General features: G+C 37.2%; 1 protein-coding gene across 6 annotated transcripts in view; it reads right to left on the reverse strand.

Annotated features, from left to right (window-relative positions):
* The window catches only part of GRIK2 (glutamate ionotropic receptor kainate type subunit 2), a 638,721-nt gene that overhangs the window by 360,871 nt on the left and 252,594 nt on the right, over window positions 1-25,256 (reverse strand). The gene's annotated exons all lie outside the window — the stretch shown is intronic.

Raw genomic sequence — 25,256 nt, forward strand, 5'->3', positions numbered from 1 at the left:
AAGAATGTAAAGTGGTACTAAAATCATAACATCTAAGAATTAGTAAATTGGATTATCTCAAATTTTTCCTAGCTCTAAATTTCTATTATCCTAACAAAATTATTTATATAAAAAAAGACTGATCTAAAATCAATGTTAGCTGAATAAAGAAAAGAAAGCTATTCTTGGCTTACTTACCTTACAAGATTTTGTGCAAGTAAAACGTAAATTTGCGGGATTTACCCTATCATAGTGGAAACAGCCTAGGTGCTGGATTTAAATGTCAGTTCAAAAATCTATGATCTGTGTGAATTTGTGTAAGGCATTATATCTCTCTTAGCTTGGCTTTGCTTTTCTCCTGTCTATAATAGGATAAAGGCATCTATATATAATATATAAAACACCAAAAAAAGAACTGGCATATATCAGACTCTCAGTAAGTGGCAGTGATTATTGCAGATATTTTGGCTAACACGGGAAGACTACAGCGTGTTTGTTTGTTTGTTTGTTTGTTTGTTTTTTTTTTATGTGCTGGTTACTAAATCTGTTCTTGGAAATTATATAATTACAGATTAGCCCCGCAGTTTTAAGTTGAAAAAGCTCAACTGACTCAAAAAATATAAAATTTCTGAAGGATATAAATCCACAAATAGTATTTGTGAAGTTCACCCCAAGTATAAATACTGCCAAGTATTTTCAAGTTTCTTCAAAGCTCATGTGGATAGTCCATTGAGCCATCAGGTACAATAAATGTTTACTTATTCTCTTCACACATATACATCCCTGCTGGCATTAATGTAACAGATTTCAGTCTGCCAGCTTCCCTGGGGAATGATATTGAAGAGCTAAAAAAATAACTGCTGCTAGTAGGGACTGCCATCTCCTACTTGCGAATTTAAGTGAAATGCTGTCTTCTTCATTCAATCAACATATATTTACTGCTTGTCTACTCTGTGTAAGACATTATTTCATCGATAAATATAATGATTGGAAAAATAGTATGTAGTCAGTCTTCAACTGCATAAGATAACAGTTCGACTGGCACTTTTTTTTTATACAAAAGTTGTTTCTGTAATGCTTTTCACATTCAGTTTTTGGAATAACAGTGGTTCAGCATTTCAATCAGTGAGAAGAAATCTAGAGAGCTGCTTGAATACTGACAGTAAAATCATGATTTTTACAATCTGGTTTTCCAACATCTCCTGCACCAGGTGCTTAAACCTTTGTATTGGCTTCTAAGCCTTCACTGATGGGCCCTGTGATATAGTTTCTCTTTTATCCATAGTTCCTGTCTAGATTCTTTGCCTTCCCCATTTTCTATCATTTAGGTCAAAATACCTGTCTGCATTCTGGTATGAAGAACACCTTGGTAGCATAAGAGAGCGTTGACAAAATGGAAGATGCATTAAAAACATCCAAAAAACGGGTGTTTACCCAACTATATAATGAGTTACGTATTTGATGGCATCCCTGTAATTTAACGTATGTGGATAAAGCTTCATCCATTGAATATGGGCTTAAACAGCAAGAATGTCTTTTAATTACAATACTGGCTATGTATTTTCCTCTTTGAGTAAAAAATAAGCCTCTCAAAATAATTGGGATGGTTTACATGTGGTCCTATCCTATAGTCCTGTGGGCAAAATGGAGCAATAAAAGGATCCATCTACTAGATGAAATAAATGGGTGAAATCCACTTTGAAAATGTAGTTACTACAAATACTTTCCAAACAACAATTTTTAGAAAAATAGGTTACTTTAACAAATTTGTCACCTAGTGATTCAATGAAAAAGCAGAATTATAACTCTTTAAAACAGTCTTTTAATTAAAATGCCCCCTTTTCCCTAATGTAATTAGTTGATGTAATGATAATAAAAAAGAAACAATCTGCGCAGATGGGTTCCTGGAAATCTTCTAACAAGGAAGAGCAGCACATTGCAATTATCCTTTTATTTTGGTAGATGAGTAACATTCTATTCACACTAATTCCTTCACTTAGAGTATATTTTTTAGCCTTCTTCTACTTTCAGTTATTGTACAATAGCTGAAATCAAGGTTTATCTTAAGCTTACAGGGGACAGAGGTCTAAGCTGCTCTTTTCAGAAGTTGTCATCAATTTAGCTTTTAAAAAGAATCCAGAAGGAGCCATTTATGCATACTCCAGCTGGCACGTTCTCCTAAAGAGATCAATCACACCACCTCTCTGCAGGCCCAGCCCCCCTCTAGCCCCAGCAAGGGAGTCCCAAGTTTCCTCCCATCCCCAGGTATTGATTTCGGCAGCCACACAAACTAGAGCTTTGCCACCTGGCTTACTCATCAGGCCTATTTATCATTTCAGTTAATGTGGTCTTTGTGCAAACCCAGCTCTCCCCCAAAATTCACTGTATAATAAACGATACAAAAATGATTCATCTACATTCAGTATTTTATCATCCTCCCCCCCCTCCCTTTTTCTTCCTTTGAGAAAGAATAATTCATTTCGAGGCCAAAGTATATTTCAAGGACTTATTTTTATTAGAATTTTTGTGTGTGTGTTATGGAGGGTTTTAAAGAAAACTAAATATAATATGTATACCAGTTATAGATTTTGTAATGTATGGTAATTCTAGAAATATAAAGAAGGGAGCTAATCATCATAATTAAAAAAAATAATTTTGACAGGAGAGGTAGATTGGCACTGCAAAAAAATCAGCCTCTATGTTTTTGTCAGCCCTTTTTTCCTTGGGGGTAAGGTGGATTTCTTCATCAGTGCAGGGAAAATAGAAAATAAAGAAAATTGAGGAGGAGAAAAAAGGAAGATAAGAGGAAACTTCCAAAGTCTTTTCATTTTGTTACAAGACAGAAAGCTAGTTATGTAAAGTAAAATTAGAGAGCTGTTCTGCAGAAAAAAAAATCCTCAAATCTTAACAGTAACCTTATAGAGGATTGCCTTCTCTCTTTCTGAGATTTGCTATATTTTTAAAGTGTGCTAGAGCCTAATAAATTCAAAATGCAAAAAATGTAAAAAACACATTAGCTTGATATACTGGACTTCAGCTGGCAAATGAGTTTCAATCACATGCTAGGGTCAATTGATTGTCAGTGGCTACCGGGAACACTGCGTTGACAATAATTTTGAGACCAGTTCTGTGTCCAGGGGCATCTTTCAATAGGGGATTAGATCTGGGGTGGTGAGTTGACATGGTGGCATCATGTATTGATGACCCCTATATTAAAATCTCCTGCTTATTTTTTGTATCATCAAATCCTACCCATGATATTGTTTTATTGATGGCAAAGCCATTTTATGCTTCACAATGGAAAATAATACAGCACAGACCATACATTCTAGGCAGCATATTCTCTACTGAAGTCAGGACCCATATGATTCAACCCTGAACCATGATGCATTCAAATAAGTAGAACCTAAACAGGAATTCTGACATAGTCACTCGAAAACATTTTTAAATTGCATAAATTTACAGTCTGAAGCAACTCATCACAATTCTATATTTTCCCTCATCTCAAAAAGCCTCAAATCCTGAAAACTCACTCTGACACATAACACACACACACACACACACACACACACACACACACACACACACACACACACACACACCTCCTCTGCTTCTATTTCTCTGGGAAATATAATTTACCTCTTCACTGACTTCTCCTCCCAGGAGAATCTGGCCAGGATGCTTTTGTTCTTTCTACTCTACTGCCATTTGTAAAGTCCATACTGATCTAGCCAAGCAGAAGCCTCCCAGGAAGGCCTACGTGAGGAAGGCGCTAACTGGCAATTACAGAGTACCCTTAGCAGGTAAGCCATGGGGAAAGGCTGAAACTCATAGATCATAGATGCTGCATCATGACGCCAAATTTCTGAGCCATACAGTGCATGGCAGTCTCTGCATTAGGGGAGGCTGAGCTGAATCCCACCTTATTACCTTTCTCCTGAATGACTATAGACACAGGTATTTCATTTTTCTCAATACAAAACCATAATAATAACTACTATTACTATATAAGAAAAATCAAATGAGCTAATAATGAACATGAATCACTCAGTACTGTGCCTGGCATGTATTAACCCTTCTCCCTGTTTCTGGTAACTATTGGGTTGTCGGAAAAGTCATGACGTGTTTTTTTCTATGTTTTGCGTTGCAAAAAATGCATCATGACTTTTCCGACCACCCAGTATTTCTCCCTTGGAACATAGGGATTGAAGGTATGTGTGCGCCTCAACAGGCCTTCTTTGCTCTCCAAACCCTGCCAGCACGCTTGTGAGTGGTCTCTCCCGAAATCTCTTCATTTCAAACATGGAAGGAAGTTTGCTTCCTGCTTGGAACCTGAATAATACTCCATCTATATGCTGACGACTCCCAGATTTATGTCTCTTACTAGAATAATTCCCTGAATTCTAGACTCCTAAATTCACTCCCCTATTTGACAATTGTGTAGTAATGATTTAACTTGACCCAGAGAGGTCTGGCCTTTGCTAGTGGCTCCTGGGAAGTAACGTCTAAACCCTTGGAATGTTCTGCCTGATAAGAATGTCTTTGTTATCTGGGAGCTTTGGGCCACACAGGGTAGTCTAACAATGTGATTTATGGGAGGGGATCTGAGTTGTGAGATTATCAGTTTAATGTCTGGAGAGGCTAGAGACTGACAGGTAGCCAAGCCAGTACTCAGCCCTGTCTACATCACTGAGCCCACTAAAACCTCTGGACACCAAGGCTCAGGTGAGCTTTCTTGGTGGGTAATACTCCATGCATTCTGTCACTCATTGTTGCCACAATATTTAGCACTGTCCCTGAATCCACTGGAAGAGGACAACTGGACCCTCTGAGTGTAGCCCTCTCCTGGACCCGGCCCCATGTATCTTTTCTCTTGACTGATTATAACCTGTATCCTTTTGTAGTTATAAATCATAACATTAAGTATAAGAGCTCTCAGATATTCTGTGAGTTGTTCTAGCAAATTATCAACCTTATGGGTGATCTTGGGGAACCTTGATATTGCATTTGGTGTCAAAAGTGAAGGTGGCCTTGGGGATCCCAAAACTTTGCACTGGTGTTAGAAGTGAGGGTGTTCTCAGAGACTTCTGAACAATGAAACGTCTCTACTTGGATGTATAGCAGATACCACACAGCATTCCACACTTGACTCTTTATCTTCCCAGCCTCCAAAACTGCTTCTCCCTCAGTTGCCCCCACCTAGAATATGGCAAGTCTTATTATCCAGTAACTCAGGCCAAAAACCTTGGTGACATCTTTGATTCCTCGCTTTCTAGTACATCTCGCATCTACTGTATTAGAAAATCCTATGGAACCTACCTTCAAAATATACATAGGAACCTACCAACTCTTTCTACTTCTAACACACTGGATTGAACTACTTTGATCTCGAGTGGATTACTGTAAAGCCTCCTACTTATCATTGTCTTTACATATTTTTATATCCAGGTACATCTGGTAGCAGGTCATAGCCTATGGGACTTACTTCGTAAGTCTGGTGAGTGCAGTGTTCTGGGCCATTTTATGATAGAAAAGTGGGAATGAAGAATGCAGGAACATGCAGAACAGCTTTAGTGCAGGTGTGGATACCATGAGAGCAGTTGGGACTGTAGTCAGCAGCCATGGATACACGGAGACCTCCAGCTTGACTCAATACACAAAGAATTCCAAACTATGAGGTACATTGTAACAGTGATTCTCTAGGCCAAGTGGAGGGAGACAATGTACTTCCAGACAACCAGTCCATCTGAAGAAAGTCGTTCTGAAAACTACACAGACAGAAGAATGCAGTCCTGTTGGGCAACCTCTCAGAGCTATAACCAGAGGTCTTGAGTTCAGAATGGAGAAGGTAACAGGGATAATGGGGAAGAAATGGACAGATAATGCCAGAACTGCCACCATAGGCTGGAGGCTGGGTCTAAGACTAGCTCTACACCAACCCACAGGGCTCTAATTGGTCACAGCCTGGCTCTGAAAATGGACTCAGCTGAGGTACTACATGGACTGTATCTGTGTTCCCTGGAAAGCAGGGACCGACGACAGCCTGACTGTTATTCCTAAAGTTAATACCAAAATATGCGGTCCCTATTTCTTCTCTCACTGCAAGGAGAAAAAGCAATTATGCCATTATTAAAAAGTAAACAGTGCTTTTCACTATGCCAAGGCTAAAATCTTTTGGCCTCTAAGTCCTCGGGGTCTAAGAGCAATATGTGTTAAGGTCAATTTTCTATTCAGAAAGTTGCAGTCTGTGATATGCCAATAGAATTCATGTTGCATTTTAATTCTTTTTCTTTGCTTACTGCTATTAAAATTTGCTGCATCTGATTCATGAACAAATAAGCACATTAGTGATTGATTTCCAGACAAGTGCTGTGCTCACTGGGGGCATCACAGTCAGGATAAATGGCTTTGTCCTAGGCTGACCCAGCCCTAGATCAATCTTATCATCTAATTTTTCTTAGTCCTATCCATACATCTTCAGAACATGAGCCTATGCCTGGTGTAATGAGATCGAGCAGGTAAAAACCTGCACCGTTTAATGAGAAGGCAGTTGTATTTGACAGGACTCTTTGGTAATATGTGCAGACCTAATCTGCACTACACTGAGCCAAAATGGAACGTACTGCCTCCCACGACTCAAGATAAACTCCAGGCATGGTTGGAGGCAGGAATTTGTTTTTCAGTTCTCCTTCTGTGTTACCTTCATTACCCCTTCACATTTTCCCACTGGATGGCATAGAATACCAACAAAATCTCACACATAAAGAGAGATTTTTCCTTGACTGTTCTGTCAAAATCCTAAGAAGGACTCTGTCTGGCTGATATTGGGGTTATCTGATAGAAGTAGAAGGGTTGGTGTTGGATGCATCAGTGGGTTATGGGGGTTAGAAAGTGGGCCTTGTCTGAATCATAGAGACTAAGAACATTCCCACAACGGGGTTCTGAGCAAACACACAAACAAACGCAGACCAGATATGCATTATGGCAATGTTCTAGAAACTTTCCAAACAAGATAACTATACTTCAGTTTGTGACAGAAGTTTGATAATATTTTGATTCAATAGTTGCTTACAATTAAAATAATTTAATTATTTTTCATCAAACTGGGCCCTTTTAAGAGGGACAGATAGATAGTCCACGGGAGAGATGTAAGCGTGTAGTAATTAGACCAGGACAAGCATAACCCAGGACTGTCCTGGGCAAACCAGGGTTCCGTACAACCCTCCTCTTCTTCACAGCATTCTTCATCCTTCATCTTAGATACTTTATCACCTGCTGTCCTGGCAATGTTCCTCACCCCCAGCGGGGCTGGCACACCCCACTGTTTAATTCTGACGGCCACTTGGCAGGTTCTTTTGTCTCAAGACAAGCCTACTTAGATGTGTACCTGTCCTTCTGTCACTCCGACTGCCCTCTCAGCTTGTGATAACCCAACTTTAGCTCTTCAGGAGTGGCTGATTAGGTGCCTGCTGGCTGCTTAATCCCCACCTGTGTCCAGGTCAGTGCAGTTATGAAGTGGCAAATCATCCTTCACACCTTTTTTCTTGGCTCTGTCCCAGGATGCTGCTGTTACCCATTTTATCCTGCCATTTAATACATCAAATATAATTTAAAGTAGACATTTATGAAACAGCTTAAGAAGCTTTAAGTGGTGGGAGCATGACTAACAATAATTACCAAAACTGCTATGTGCTGATGGAAATGCCAAGTAGAATGTGACTCTTCAAGAGCTCAGCCTTTATTTTATTTTTGTCCCAGAAAAGAATACCATTAACCCCAATGCCTTCAGCAATTGTGCTCTTCATACATCTTATCTTATAAAATGATGAAAAATATGAATATATCAGGAATATATAACAGCACATACTATGTGCTTGGAATTTGCAATGCAAAAATGAAATCCAAAAATATAAACAGTAGTTGTTTGCCATCTATGAGATTATAGGATGAAAGATAGACATGCAAATCATTTCTCTACAATGTTATGTGCAATAATGTGAGTTTCTCTAAAGTACAATGGAAGTGGTGGGGATAGGATGTCTAAAGTTGGGTAACCATTTCGATGTTGGAGGAAGAAAAAAACTATTGGGATGTCGGCAAAGTCATGACGTATTTTTCCTATGTTTCTCATTGCAAAAATGCATTACAACTTTTCCGACAACCCAATTTATATATAAAATATGATGATAGGAGTGACTGGAAAGCTTACAAAGTCTTGTGAGTTCTTTGGTTGGTAGTGTTGAAAAATCAAGTATAAGCTGCGACATGGTGGGAGGTGAGGTTGGACTAGTAGTAGGCAAGAACCAATTATGAAGAACCAGCCTATTAGATTGTATTTTTTAAAAGAAGGAACTTCAGTTGTAAGTATTCAAAAAATAATTCAGGTTGGCCTAAGCACAAAGGGAGGGTTGATTAGAAAATTTTAGGTAGTTTCATAAAATCCGAGTATGGGAATTCAGTCACTCCTTAGAAATAGAAACAAGTCTATTACGATAGTACCTTCTTTCACTTCTGTTCTTTTGTGTGTGTCTGCTTCATTTTTATCTTTCTAACAAGACCGACTTTCTCTGCCTCACAGTTCACACAGGAGACATAGCCCTTCTTCAATTTTTTTTCCCTAAGTTTACTTGTTTTAGGTCCAGCAGCTGGCAGAGACCAACTAATCTTTCTTGGTCCCAATTCCAAATTTCTGGAGAGAGAATCTAATTGGCCCAGCTTTTGTACAGTTGATCTAATCAACTGTAGTCAGGAACAGAGATTACCTTAAAGTATGAACATCACTGCCTCTGAAGGTGAGGAAGCTGGGGTATTTGGGGAGTTAGGTATAATTCCCCTACCCACTATGGAATCACTGAAGAAATTAAGAAGAGTGATATCAAGAATTTGTTGTTGTTGTTGTTAATTGATTACTTAGATGGTATATATAAGGATGGGTTTGGGAGTGATAAATTTGGGGGGGGGTATTGAAATAGTGTAAGATAGTACTGGAAAGGAGGTTGTCTTGTGTTTTAGCCTCTATCAGCCTAAGTAAGAGAACAGCAGGAGGCGTTCATTCTATACTCTCCCTCATCCAAATGTCCTACATTATCTGTATGCATTTCCTATTATTTATTTCTCAGGAAACAGAATTTCTTATAATGAAGAAGTGTCACTGAATTTAACTACACCCTTAACCGAGGAAATACATGTTGAATTTTTGAATTTTGCTTTGGCTTGGAAGACCTTTAGGTTGCTTTGAAGTATATTCCACATTGCTAACATAATAGACTCACATTAATCAAGATCATGAAAGTGACATGTAACACTAAAAATCCAATCTATTAATTTATAATGAGATGATATATATCTGTCACAGGCATGGCAGTACTTGAACTGCATGGCCACTGCATTCTCAAATTACATGAGAAACCATATTGTAATCTGAAAATTGCTTAATATTAATTTGGAATCAGAACAAAGGGGATTGGCCCAATGAATATAATAACCATAGAGAGCATTTACTGAGGGTTTGTGTTTCATCCATAAGAACTCTGTGAAGAAATACTGTTGTCAGCCCCAATTTGCAGATGAGGTGAAGGCAATGATGTCTGGGTTATTACACTCAAAGTTTCATAACTAGTAGGTTACAAAGTCAGATTCAAACCCTGGAAGTCTCTGTCCAAATCCAGTACTCCATTTTTACATCTAGAGCTCAAGAAGTGTGGTCTTGTTGGTAGTAAATCATCTAAGAGCATATTTTCCATGAACAATTTTTATATGTGTCATCTGTGTTTTCCCATGTAATTTTCTTTTTAAGAAACTCACATTGTTAACAAATCCTGTTTCTAATGCACATATTCTTTTTTTTGGTTATGCTAGTACCTTCAGATAGGAGATAACCAAATCTTGCTTACCTAGGAGGCATTCTGTCTTTAAGGTAGCTTTACAACCTATCACTTTCATTCATTATGTTTTGATTTCACAGTTTTAACTCCCAGAGGGCAATTTAATTTCAAGGTGTTTCCAAAGTACTTAATTCCAATCTCAACAGTGATTGAATCCATCTATAGAGTTCATTGAATGGTGATACAGTTTGAATTGTGCCTGCCCATAATGAGCTTGGGTAGTAAGACTATTTTATTTGCTATGCATCTGTTATACAAATATAAAATTTGTCATTGTATTTAAGCATGTCTTATTTTCAAATTTCTGTTCCAAAATATTTTTAGAGCTTAAACATTTATATTTTCTTTCATCTTTGTGATCTTGATATTTTCTCCATTGCTTTTCTAATTATCATTTGCCATTTCTATTGCTTTTCAAATCCTTCCCACTTTCTCGTAAGTCAACCAAAATGTTTTTCAGTTTTAATAAGGTGAAGTAGGAGTCCTTCTCTACTAAATCCTTCTCAAACAATAAGCTTATGCATTGCATAGCCTCTCTCATACTGATATTAAGTGATAGTCCTTAATTGTCATTCCATGTGGAACTGCTGAATACAGGGCCTAGTTAGCACCCCATACCCAACATACACACAAATATTTTGGAAACTTATACATTGTTCTTTGCTCCTTTTTCTTATAAATATGATCCTATCTTGCCATCTCTATTGGTTGTTCCCTTAATTGCATATCTATGGTCCTTTGAGATTTATTCTAAACATAAAAAAGAGAGTTAAAAATAAGCTGTTTTTTTTTCATTATTTTGCCACTCAGGATCTTTTTAAAATTATATTTGATAACATTTGTGATCACTTACTATGTGCAAAAATTGTGTTTTACTAATTTTTCACAAAATTTCTGACAGGGTATTTTTTTTTTTTTATACAGGATAATGAGGCACAGGGATTTGAGCCAATTGAAAATGGCTTAAATCTAATAAATGGCAGAGCTGGAATCTGTATTCATTGATATAGCTACATTTTTCTTATGAGCAATTGTTCTTATAAATAGGTGGTAAAAATGAGTTCAATTAGGTTGGGCTATTCTGTTTCTTTTTGCCAAACCTGACAAAATATCTAGATAATGATCTGCCTTAAGAAGAATATTTAGCCATTCATACGATAGGTGGAATAAGTTTTTATAAAAAATTCCTACTCCACCAGAAATACATGTATCAGATTTTCTGGGCAGAACACACACTGCAGTCCAAGTGCTCAAATCTAAAATGCTTTTAGTAATTTTGCTGAATGGAAATGTGTTTGAATCTTCTTAGAGCATGGAAGGAAACCTATGAACTTGAGACTTAAGGAGAGAAATGGCATTAAATAAGTACCTTAAAGTCTGAGACACCCTGAAAATTGTTAACTTTTAGAACTAAGAGTGAGAATCACTAATTTGCCATCTAAAATTCCTTAGCTATAGTTTTTATAGTATTCAAAGGTCAAAGTTAGTAACATCAGGACATGCAGACCACATACATGTGTCACGTGCAATTCCAAATTCTCGATAAATTTTAAAAGTGCGGTAAAACACATGACATTATCAACACAAAGAAGAGCTGAGAGTAATGCATGCAAAGCAAAGAGTAGGAACTGGAAAAGATTTCAAAGAAGAGGTACATGGGAGAATGGGTTGGGAGAGTGAGTTGGACTTGTGGATTGGTTTAGAAAGTAGAACTAGTGGTGAGTCAACATCAGACACGTGACACAGAGGCCCGAGTGGATCCAAAACCAGGCCTCACACATGGGACATACTGACACTTGGGGTGGGCAGAGAGGGCTGAAGTGTAAGGTGAAAGTCGCATGGCTGAGAAAATGCAGTCGTAGGATAGACTTTCCTCCCAAACTGAAACCTAAATCCAAATCATAGTTTGTTCTAAGGTGGGCTGGTGTTTGTCTTGACTATGTCACAGGGTAGGGTGAGGAGTAGGGATGAGGAGTTGTATAGCAGCCAAAGTTGTGCAACCTGTCTCCTGGCCATTCAGGCTCTAGAGATCCTAGGCCAGAGACTCAACTGTGGCAAGGCTCCACGGGCTAGACACACAGAAGTAGGGATCAGAGACTAGCGGAAAGAATGAAGCTGAAGGTTAGAACCCTGTCCAATTAGTGGTCATTCAAGTGTAATCAGTCTTTAATTCTAAGAGAAGACTGGGGGAAAAAAAAGTAAAACAAAACAAATAAACATCAGAATCCTAAGTTGTAACTTAGTATAGTTGTGGGTACCGGAGAATCACTGTCAAACAAATGACCTTGATTTTGGAGCAGCAATGAAACTCTAAACCTGACTTATATGAGGCCAGGGCTAATACTAAGCTACCTGATTTGGTATTCACAAATTTCAATATTAAATATTTACCCAATTTATGATAAATACTTATCAGCTCCTATGTAACAGACCCTATTCCAGGTGCATAGGACATCACGGAAACGAGGATGACAGAGAGCTCACAGTTAAATGGGGAGATGAACAATAAACCATCAGTTGCACTGCACTGGGGTAGGTACCACCATGAGGGAAGAACAGAGAAGGGACACTTTTTCCAGTAGAAGAATGCTTTAGATGAAATTTTAAAAGGAGTTCAACAGGCAAGGGAGGGGACTGGACTTTTGGAGGAAAAGAAACGTATTTCAGGCATAGGGAACTTAACATAAAGAGGCATTGGTGACAACATGGTGAGTTTGGGGAACTTCAAAGAGGTCAGTTTGCCTGGCATTGAGCAAGGCAGAAATATGGTGGTGAGGGATGAAGGGAGTGAGGGGAAGATAAGCAGAGGCTGTGACCCTAGCCAGACTAGAAGGACAGCTCAGAAAGTCCCAATACAGTGGGTAAGTAAGTTAGGAGTCTGAGGGATATGTTACCAGGCGGGACATTGAAGAACTAGGCAGCTGTAACGTTATGAGTTGATAATTTGTTATAAAATACAGGCGAGCTATCTGGGGCAAGCGACGATGACAGAGAAAATCAGCTGTGTAACCTCGATGTGTCCGTCTGTGGGCAGGCTCTGCTTTGAGTCTTTAAATCTGTTTACAGCCTTGAGACAACTTTCAGCACATTGTGGCATTTTTAAAAGAAAACCTACACATGTGGATTTTACTGAAAAATTAGTGGAAGAGAGTAGGGAGAGGGTTTACATTACAAGACACACTACACTGGAAAAATCCTCAAGTCTCTCTTCTTGATTATGTGACACATAGTTTCTTCCCAGAGCATTGTTGGCTCTTCCCTTCATGCACGGTCCAGTTCTCTGCCGCTTTCCTAAGGCAAACATCAGCTCCATCTTAATTTACTCAATCTTAAGACCCAGCTGATAGAGAAACCTTGGAGATCTATCTGCCAAGCGGGCTCATTAAAACAATCATAAATTGGGTCTCTCTTTCAAGGAGGCTGCTATGCTGCCTGCTATTAAAAAATAGGGCAACCTTCATATTATTACAATTGGCCACAATTCTCTCAATCCTGCCTTGTCAAGTCTTTATTCTCTGTTGTTATTCCCTTCAGAATACAAGCATACTGTTATTTAATTTTCAGTCAATTTTCTCTTGTACTAACTTCCCCACCCGCTAATACCTCACTGCTCTGCTTCCCTTTATAAGAAAGTTCCTAGCAACAGGTGTCTATATTCATAGTCTCTGATTCTCCACCTTCCATTCTCATTTAAACTCACTCGAATAAGGCTTTTGTGCTTACCGTTCCACTGAAACTGCTCTTGTTAAGATTACCAATGACCTCCAAGTTGCTAAATTCCATGGTCAAGTCTCAGCCTTCATTTCTCTTATAAGCAATATCAATCACTCCCTGCTTCTTTGATAGGATTCCTTCACTTTATTTCCAGGACAACCCATGCCCTCGGTTTTCTTCTATCTTACAGGCCATCTCTTTTCATCCACCTCTCTCTTTTAATTATTGGGTTGTCGGAAAAGCTGTGATGCATTTTTGCACCGAAAAACATAGAAAAAAATACGTCATGGCTTTTCCAACAACACAATATTTACACTCACGCCTACGGTGATCACACCCAGTTTAATGGCTTTGATCCTACACACAAATGAATACTTCAGCTTAGACATTCCTGGATCTCCAGACTCCTATAGCCAACTGCCCACTCCATCACATCTCTATCTGGATGTTTGCAGACATCCCAAACTTCACATATCCAAAGCTGTGCTCTCTGTTCCCATTTGCAGTCTCCCCAGAGTCAGTTGATGGCACCGCTCTACTCCCAGTTCCCACCTTAGAGTATTGCCCGTGCCTGTAATGATCTTCTATTTATCCGTATGGTTTGCTCGCTCGTCTACCTTGACCAACCTATTTAAAACTGTAGTCTTCTCCTTTCATACTTCAGATTGCTCTTACATTGCTTTATTTTTTTTTCTGTTACACTTATTGCCTTCTAACATACTCTGTAATTTACAATTTTATGACACCGATTATTTCTTTTCTGTCTCCCTCCACTAGAATATAAACTCTACGGAGGTGGGGGTTTTTATCTGAACGTTTCTTGGATACATCTCAGGTGACTAGAGCATGTCTAGCACATGGCAGATATTCAAAAACATTTGCTGAATGAATGAATAAATTCCATGATCTTTAATCTTGAGATGCTTGCAGTCCATTTGGAGAAATAAATTATATGTTGAAAAAAAGAATGTCTGCCAGTACCAAGCAGAATGTGCCAAGTGATAAGTGAGTAGAATAGACCGAAAGTGCTAAGACATTATTTTTTTTGTAAGGATTCAGAAGACTGGGCTCAATTTGTAATTCATTCTGGGCGAAAAATGATCATAATCTAGGGAAGGAAAGATGGGAGACAAACACTTTAGATGAGAACAATTTAGGACCTCAATGCCATTACATTTCTGAATTTAAAAGGAAACCATTTGTTTAAAAAAAAAATGCAAAGAGATCCTTCCAACTAGAGGTCTCTTTCTTCTTTGTCTACAAAAGTGCAAAACAATGCCCCACTAAAGGGCCTTTTGGTTAATGCATATGCAGTGGCTGTTACTAGGTACTGGGTGGATGTAGAAAAGGACAGAAGAAATCCTATGTAAGCCCTATTTCAAATCAGATGTTTCAAGTCAGTTAACTGCAAAATAAAGAGGGGGAGGGAATTAAATAGTTACTTAGAAACAAAAGAAAAAAATGTAAGTGGGCCAAGGGAAAAGCTTTTAGTAAATGTGAAAAAATCATGCTGGCACTGATGATGGGCCACTTAGGAGTGATTATTTCTAATGGAGCAAAGAGGGGTGGGGAGTGGGGTGCTGTGCAGTACAGGCTGGAGTCTACTCAAAGAGACCCTGGCTCCCCGACTGTCACTTCTCCCGGGGCTCAGGCTGACTTTCTGTTAATGGACCCCCACCCCTAAGCTTTTCCTAAGCACAGGCACCAAGGAGATGAATCAATTTTTTGATTCAGCTTCTCTTTGTCCAGTGAGAATTTTTTCAGGGCATTTGAAAGTTAAACTGAAATGGAAATGGATAAAATTTCTCTTTGCCCCAATCGCCCCTCTTGTCCTTGTCCTCTCGTTGGTGACCCCTCTAGTGCTTTAGGAACCAAGCGGATGAGAGCTTTTTTTTCTCTCCTTGTAGCCAAACAGAAAGAGATGTTTCTGGTCATTTAGACTGCCATCCTGATGAACTAGTTTCTAATATGTTTCCTCTTTTGAGATTATTAGTATGTTAAATATTTGCCCTTTAGATGTGGTCTGAAAAATTGTGTCTGTCCTGGAAAATGAAGAAGAATTGAATGAATTAATTCTAAGAATGGAGTCTCCAAACTGCTTTCAGATTGCTTTGGTCAAAGGAAACAGACTGGATCCCCCAGGAAACCCTGTTTCAAAGAGTTTGTCAAGGAGTATTAAATCAGTTTTAAATGCATGAGACTTTAATGATCTGGGATTGGCAAAAGGGCTCGTCTGGCCTTTACTGCAGCCCTCAGGTGTGGTCTCTGCTCAGACTTGGTACTGAAAACAGCCGTGACTGGCTACTACCACCTTTCTGCACTCTTCCTGCTCCTAATCACTGCCTTTCCTTCCCTTTCTTAGTCACCAGGTGTCAGCTATCACTGTACCAGGGCTCACACTCTGGGCTTTCTCCCTGGACTCTGGGCTGGCACCTGGTCTGACTTTCCTGACCCTACACTGCAGCATGGTGATCCTGTTAGTACATCCTCTGGAGGAGGAAGTCCAGAATTGTTTAGGAAGAGGGCTCAGTTCTACTAGTTTATGAGAATGTAAGTAAAAAGCTGGAATGTGGTTTGTACTTGGATGTGGACTGAGATCATCTACGAAAGTCAGGGTTGATTCTCAGCTCATAAACATCTCCAAGGTATGAGGAAATTGGTTGTTACCAATTTTGAATATTATCCCAACCTACTTTGGCCCAGAGGCAAAGTGGTAGAAGGGCAAAGGCATGGCCTTGAGATTTATCCAGACATAGGTACTAATTAACGTGTGACCTTGGGCAAGTTACATAACTTCTTTACTTCTATGGTTTCTGCGCTTTCACTGTGCTTCCTGTAAGGATTAAAAAGATGACATAAATAAAACATGTATCACAGTTTCAGGAGCTATAGTATTATTGCTTATGCATTTTTTTAAATTTTATTCCAGGACCTGAACTACCTTCTTGGAGAGAAGGGGGAGGGGCAAAGTAGTTAGAAAGGAGCTACTAGAAAGAGAATGGTTTCGGTAATTGTTCCAAATGTTTAGTCCCTTCTAAAATTCTTTAACACGCGAAACAATTTAAAGGTATAATTATTATTATCTCAAATAGTAAATACATAGTAACATAGGTGGATAAATGTACTTTAGAGCTTTGGACTCAAGCCATAGCTTACCATATAAGTCTTTGCATTAAGGCCATTCAATAGTATCTTGGCTCATAATTTGAATTGTTTAAAAGGCAATTTTCATATCCATTTCCCAGGAAAAATATGATAACTCATTGAAAATATCTCTACACAGACATGAGGTAATCAGGCCCATAATTTGTGATAATCTAATAGAATGCCAGATTAAATTTTGGAGAATCTGGATGAATGAATAGTTTATGTGAGCCTTGACCCAATTCAAATCTCAAATATGCCCTTTATTTATATACTCCAAGAACCTGGAATGGTGATAGGTGTTTAGTAGGTAATTATCAAATGTTTACGTGACCAATGACTAGAGACACTGTTAGCCCAATGCTAATTGTATTGAGCCTATGTATATTAGCTTCTGAGCTTATAGGTAGACTTCTAAGCCATAACATATCTAAAGTTGTGGCTTGTATTTGTTGTAATTATGCAATGCATTTAATAACAACAACAATAACAACAAAATAATACCTAAGAATACGCTAGGGGAAGTCAGTGGTTCTCCATCAGGGGTGATATTGCCTCAGGAGACATTTAGCAATGTCTGGAGACATATTTCATTGTCACAACTGGGGTGAGAACTACTACTGACATCTAGTGGGTAGAGGCCAAGGATGCTGCTAGACATCCTAGACTGTACAGGACAGTCTTCCACAACAAGGAACTATCTGGCCCCAATGTCAATAGTTCCAAGGATGAGAAACTCTGGCCTAAGCCACTGATATTTGAGACTGGTACTTAGAATGTCACAGTGATATGTAATGCTGCCTTCGGCTTTCCATGCTGAATGCTTTATATCCTTGCCATTAAATGTGTTTGCCAGCCATTTAGGTAGATTTCCCATGATCTAACTTTAATTTTCCTGCCTTTTTACAATATGGCAGAGGCTATTCATCTTTAGTAAAACAGAAAAAAAAGAAAAAAAAAAGAAAATGACTGAGCAAGTTGTATGAGAGACATTATACATCCTTTTTATCATGACAGTCTGCTGCTTCAGATACAATCTTTATTCCCTGTAAAATTAGAGACACTATATACCATTTAGTCATCTCTGCTTATCTCTGATTTTTGTTTGTCTGCTGCAGTTTTTTATGTCTTATAAAATACAACCTTGGCTTAATGTGCACTTCAATAGCTTTAGAAAAAACTTTGGGTCCTCAAAAATGCACAGTGTAAAAGTTGCAAAGATGATACCGCATTATTACTTTTGTTTAATGCTTTCTGCAGGCCTGAGCACTTCTCTACCTGGGGTCAACTGTCTACATCGCAGCTTAGCTGTGTAGAAGCATGCATAGAGAGAACTGTGGACCCTGGACTCTTGTTTAGCTTCAGCTGCTAAGTCCCTCTCACCCTCCAATACATACAGAAGTTCATTTCTGTCATCATCCTTTACTTGTGGTTTGTTGGGTTTTTTTTCCTTACTTGTGTCAAAGGTAGAGAGTGATAGTGAAGAATGTAAGTGCTAGATTCAACATTGGGATTCAAATCTTGATTCCAACACTTAGTAGTATTTTACCTTGGAAAAGTTCCTAATGTCTTCACAACTAAGATCCCACATTTGCATATATGATGACAATTTAAAAAGTGAAACTAAAAAAACGAGGACTGCATGCTAAGTACTTAGGCTATAACCAGCAAGCCCCAAGTTCTCAATAATAGTTGTTATGATGATCATTATTGATGTGAGAGCTAATGTCTCTTCCCTGTCTCTCTTTTTCTGTGTTAACAGTAATGAGATAATTTCTTCTCCAAATGTTTCTGTTCTCTCCTTCCCATACATTCCTGGTTGAAGGTTGAAATTTTAAGATAATGCTGACAGATATAAAAATAGCAGTTTTAATTTCTCTATCTGGAAGGAAATTTAATGTATTCTACTGACAAAGAATCTCAAAAGTTATCCTCAAGTCTCTGTAGTGATAATTTTTGCAAATCTTGAGGTTACAGGGGCAGAATATTTACAGAAATGCTGCAGTTGAAACATAAAACAAGTTGATATGTTATTGTTACATTTTTTTTATTTGTTTTTAGTTTTCTTTTTTTTTTCTGGTATAATTGAGGCAAACTAAAGTGCACATGTTTAAAGAGTAAGACTTGATTAGTTTTGGTATCATGAAATTATCACTACAGTCAAGATGACTATCCATCACCCACTGCGTTTCCTTATGCCCCTTTGTAACTGTTTATTTTGTACTTTATCAGAAGGCCAGTGGGTAAGAATTAACTAGATAAAGGTCAACACAAGTAAATTTCGTACTTCCTCAACTAGACATGCAGAATTAAAATTAAATCTCACACACACACACACACACACACACACACACACACGCAAAACAAAACAAAACAAAAACCCCAAATCTTTTTCTTTGAAATCCAAATGAGAAATGTAGTTGTGTCAGAATATAGGTTCTTAGATATTTAACTGTATATTTACTCAGTTATTCACTCAACTAATATGCGCTGAGCATTTACTAGCAGCCAGGCCCTGTTTCAGGAGGTGAGGGCACAGTACCGAAGATGAATTCCCTGGAACAGCTTACTGGGGAGACAAGCAATTAACTAAAATTCTTATAAAAGTAGAGAGTTCCAGATTAATTTTTAAATGAAATTTAAAAAGAAAAGGCAGAAATAAAAAATACTGTCTAAAGCACTAGACTGTGATGAGTTTTATGACCCAAAAAATTGTAAATATCATTTATTCGAAATAATTCTTCTATAACAGAATTTCTATATTGCACCTTAGTGTTGGAGAGATAGTAGAAAGCAGAAGTGCTACTCATACTCAAAATAAGTGTGTAGTAATGTGATTTAAAAATGTTATAATAACATCTAAATTCTTAGAAGGACAATAAAATTAATCAAAAGCAGTGAAGTTCAGGATTTTTAAAATAATCATGTATTTAATGAACATATGCTCTAATTTTAGGGCATGCCAGACCCTCCATGATTTCTTTTGACCTACATGTTCTTATTCTTGGGCACTTGTACCTGACATACCCTTGTTTCAACCCCAGTAGACATGTCACCATGCTACGAACTGACTATACTGTTTTACAGCTTTGTGCTTTTGTATTTCTTAGCCTACCTACCCTTAACACACCTTGAGATCCAGTTTAAATGGCATCTATATTCACTTTCTCTAACTGGCTGATCTCCTTGCTCTTACATCCTGTTTTGCCATAACACTTTCTTTTTTTTTTTTTTTTAAGCAGAGCCATCCTGCTACCTATTGGCAGCTTAGCGGCAGCTCAGCTCGGGCCGGGCATTGAACCACTGTTGCTTAGAGCTCAAACTCTTGAGTGAGCTCTTAACCAACTGAGCCACTTGGCCGGCCCTGCCATAACACTTTTTCTGTGGCTCTGTTTTAATACCCAGCATGCCGTATTATAATTGGTTTGCAACACCAGATTTTAAGTATTTGTCAAATAGGAAACATCTTATTTGTGGTTTATTCTTCGGCCAAGACAGTGCTTGATAAGAAATTAGTTTATGTAGTCATTATATATTGTCAGTATATAAATTTATAAAGAGAAAAAAATACTTTCAAAATAATAATTGCCTTCATATTAAATATAATGTTATAGTAGTTAATGAGAGATGATCTCCCTCCATCTACCACTGAGAATTGATAAAGAAGTGATCCCAACTTAAAGAAGGATGGTGATCCAGTATAAAATGAATAAGTCATCAGGATATGTTATACAGCATGGTGACTAGAGTTAATAATACAGACTTGTGTATTTGAAAGTGGCAAAGAGAGTAGATCTTAAAATTTCTCATTATAGATGGTAGTTTAGTGTTTACCAGTGGGGAAGCAGGGAAGGAGGTGGGAGATGAGAGTAAACAGGGTCAAATATATGGTGATAGAAGAATTGACTCTGGGTGGTGAACATACAATGTGATACATAGATGATGTATTACAGAATTGTACACTTGAAACATATGTAACTCTACTAACCATTGTCACCCTAATAAACTTTAATTAAAAAAAGATCTCATCACAAGAAAAATAATTATAACTATGTATGGTGACAGATGCTACCTAGACTTATTACAATAATAATTTTGTAATATTTACAAATATTAAATCATTATATTGTACACTTGAAATTAATATAATGTATGTCAATTATACTTCAATAAAACTTAAAAACAATAAGAATGGTGAATGAAACCTATCACATGTACTGTTTTGGGATCTTAAGTCCATCAAGGGTCTATGTTAGTTGACCAGCTATCAGACACATTAATAAATTGAAAAATCAATGTTGTATCATTTACAAAGTATACTTTAATATAACTCAAATTTGCCTGGATTTAGAGAATCTGAATTAATTATCCAAAGCAATCTATAGATTTAATGTAATCCCAACCAAAACCCCAATGGTATTTTTGCAGAAATAGAAAAATCCATGCTAATATTCATTTGGAATCTCAAGAGATTGCAAATAGCCAAAACAATCTTGAAAAAAGAAGAACAAAGTTGGAGGTTTCACACTTTCTGATTTCAAAACGTATTACAAAGCTACAATTATCAAAACAGTACAGTGCTATCATAAACATATCAATGGATTGGAAGAGACAGGACAGAAACAGTTTCACATATATAGTCAAGTGATTTTCAGAAAGGATGCTAAGATCATTGAGTGTAGAAAGGATAGTCTTCTCAACCAACATTGTTAAGAAAACTGGATATCTACATGCAAAAGAATAATATTGGATCCTTATGTTACAGCATACATAAAAATTAATTTAAAATGGGTCAATGATCTAAATGTAAGACACAAAACTATGAAAACATAGGGAAAATGCCTCATAGCAATGATTTCTTGGATATGATACCAAAGACACTAGTAACAAAAGTAAAAAAAGATAAACTGACTACAAAATTAAAAATTTCTGTGCATCAAAGGACACAATAAACAGCATTAAAAGGCAACCTATCTAATAAGGAAGTAATCTCTAGAATATAGAAAGATCTCCTACAAACCAGTAACAAAAAATCCAAACAACCTGATTTTAAAAAAAGGCAAAAGTCCTGAATAGATGTTTCTCCAAAGAAAATTCACAAATGGCCAATATACATATATGAAAAGATGTTCAACATGATTAATCATTAAGGAAATAAAAATCAAAACCAAAATGAAAATATCACAGCAATCAGGATGGCTACTATCAAAAACAAAACCAGAAAATACAAGTGTTGGTGAGGATGTGGAAATATTAGAACCCTTGTCCACTGTTGGTGGGAATGTAACACTAACAGTTTATCACCTTTGAAAAACAGTAGGGTGTTTTCTCAAAAAAATAAACATAGAATTACCACATGATCTGGAAATTCCATATATATATATATATATATATATATATATATATATATATATATATATATATCTCCAAATAATTAAGAACAGGATCTTAAAGACATCTTTGTACACCCATGTTGTATGTCAATTATACCTCAATAAAATTTTTTTAAAAATTGCCAAAAGGCATATGTATTTATTCATGGATAATGAATGGATCAACAAAATGTGATAAACATATACAACAGAATTTTAGTCAGTCTTAAAAAAGGAAGGAATTTTTGACACATGGCTACACAACCTGGATAACCTCGAGGACATTGTTTTAAGTGAAATAAGTCAGTCACAAAATGACAAATACTGTATGATTATACTTATATGAGGTATCCAGAGTACTCATATTCATAGAAACAGAAAGTAGAATGGTGGTTATCAGGGACTGGGGGGAGGAGACATGAGGAGTTGTTATAGGGTATAGAATTTCAGTTCTGTAAAATAAAAACATTCAGTTATGTGTATTCTACAAAATTAAAAATAGAGAAATCTAAGTACAATATTATGATGCTCTATACTTGTTTAAAAGTATTACTACAACTAAATATTGCACAAATGTTTAGTCTATCTCTACTCTAAACAAATGGCCATGTTATAAATAATGTTGTCAATTCCACAAACTCTTTTAGAGGTATCCTAATCTCCTAAATAGTGAAACAGTTACAGCAATAAATTAAATTATATTGAGGAAAATACATGCATAATTATATAAACAATATCACTGTAGGTCACTGCATGTAAAATTTACCCTGCATAATTTAGATTTACTTTCCCCAAAGTAAAAGTCACTTTCAAGAGTTAGTGTTTCAATAGGCAGAGAAAATCATTCTGTGTATCTCTAGTGTGCCAATAGCCCTTTGTGAATGCTCTTCGAACTTTGCTGTAGGATAAAGGTACAAGGAACCCCTTTTCTTTCTCCTTCTTTTTTAGGAACCCATTTTCAATAGTGTAAAAGCTAAGATCTGGGCAGTGCCCTTTAGATTGCTTCTTTGAACATAGAAATGCAAATACCTTTGCCACATTACTTCTTTTTTCCAGCTTCATTGAGATATAATTGATATATAACTTTGTATAAGTTTAAGGTATGCAGTGTGCTGATTTGATACACTTAATACTGAAAAATGATTACCACAATGGGGTTAATTAATATTTCCATCAGCTCACATAACTATCATTTCTTTGTTTCGAGGTGGGGGGAGAACATTTAATATCTAGTCTGTTAGCAACTTTCAGTTCTATAACATTATTAACTATAGTCACCATACTGTACATTATATTCTCAGAATGTATTAATTTATAATTGAAAGTTTGTACTCTTTGACCAATATCTCCCATCTCCCCTAGCAACCAACCCCTGGTTGACTACCACTCTACTCTCTATTTCTGAGTTCAGCTGTTTTAGATCCACACATAACAGAGATCATACGATATCTGACTTGTTCTAATTTATTTCACTTCTTAAAATAACCTCAAGATTCATCCATGTTGTTGCAAATGTTGCGATTTTCTTCTTTCTCATGGCTGAATAATATTCCAGTGTGTGTGTGCGCGTGTGTGTGTGCGCGCGCGTGTGTGTACGTACCACATCTTTATCCATTCATCCATAGATGAACACTTAGGTTCTTTTCATATCTGGGCTATTGTAAATGATGCTGGAGTGAATGTGGGAGTGCAGACATCTCTTCAAAATCCTGATTTCATTTCCTTTGGATTCATACCCAGAAGTGAGTCTCCTGGGTCATAAGATAGTTCAATTTCCAACTTTTTGAGGAATTCCCATGCTGTGTTCCTTAGTGGCTACACCAATTTACATTCCCACCAACATGCACAAGGGTTCCCTTTTCTCCACATCCTTGCCAACACTTGTTATCTCTAGTCTTTTTGATGATATCCCTTCTAATATGAATGAGGTGACATCTCATTATGGATATGATTTGCCATTTCCTGATGGTTAGTGATGTTGAGCATCTTTTTATATAGCTGTTGGCCATTTGTATATCTTTTTTGTATATTCAGGTCCTCTACCCACTTAATTGGTTTGTTTTTTTTGCTATTGAATGCCACATTACTACTTACTATACAATAGGCAGAGTTTCATTTAAGAATAAAACAATATTTAAAGATTATATTTAAAATATTGATCTAGTTCCTTGGCTGAGTTTCCAATGATGGTATTTAAAAAAAAAAAAGAAAGTGCATCATTTGCTTTCGTTTCTCAATATGCCAATAAGATAGCTCTCTGACCTTCCACTATACTTTAGGAAAGAAAATTATAGCTTGTCATTTTTCATTGAGTAATTAATAGCGTAATTAACATGTTAGTGTTAAGATTTCAAGGGCTGACTTAATTTTCCTTCTTTAATGCCAACCCAATTATTTCAATTGGATAAAAGGATAAAAAGTTCATTGTGCAAATGAAACAGGAGATTTTAAAATATGTTTAATTGACAAATCAGAATCATGAGTCATATAATTTAGACTTTTTGCAAAATTATTTTAAAGTTAAATTAAAAAGTAAAATAATTTATAAATTTGCTTAAATAGATATTATAAATCATTTTATCAATGCTAGATTATTTTAATACTTATTTATACTTGACAATTTTTACTATATTTATAGCATAATATTCTTCCTCTAACTAAAACTAATCAAAACTGTTTAAAATACCCTAAAGACAAGAATATTTAGCAGAATTAAAACAACTTACTGTGGGCCGGCCGAGTGGCGCATTGGTTAAGAGCTGGCTTGGGACACCAGCTCTGAGCAGCAAGGCCCCGGTTGGGAACCCACATGAGGGCCAGTGACACTGCCCTCTACAGCTAAAATGGTGAACAACAGCTCGACCTGGAGCTGGGCTGCCGTGAGTCGCCTGCGACAGCGTAGGCTGCAGTGAAGCTGCAGTGGGCTGCCATGAACTACCATGTGTGGCCGGCAGCCAGTGTGAGCTGCCAAGAACCGCCGTGAGCTGCTGTCCAGAGGCCAGCGAGCGACTGCCTCACCCTGGAAGAGCACAATGATAATACCAACATAGGCCAGTGAAGCGAAGTCCTCCACAAGTAGACTGAAGAACAAAAGGACAGCAACTTGTCTGTTCCCCTTCCCCCAATTCCCCAATAAAAATCTTTTAAAAAAACAACAACAACA

This window comes from Hipposideros armiger, unplaced genomic scaffold (assembly GCF_001890085.2).
Source record: "Hipposideros armiger isolate ML-2016 unplaced genomic scaffold, ASM189008v1 scaffold_81, whole genome shotgun sequence".
Classification (NCBI taxonomy): Eukaryota; Metazoa; Chordata; class Mammalia; order Chiroptera; family Hipposideridae; genus Hipposideros; species Hipposideros armiger.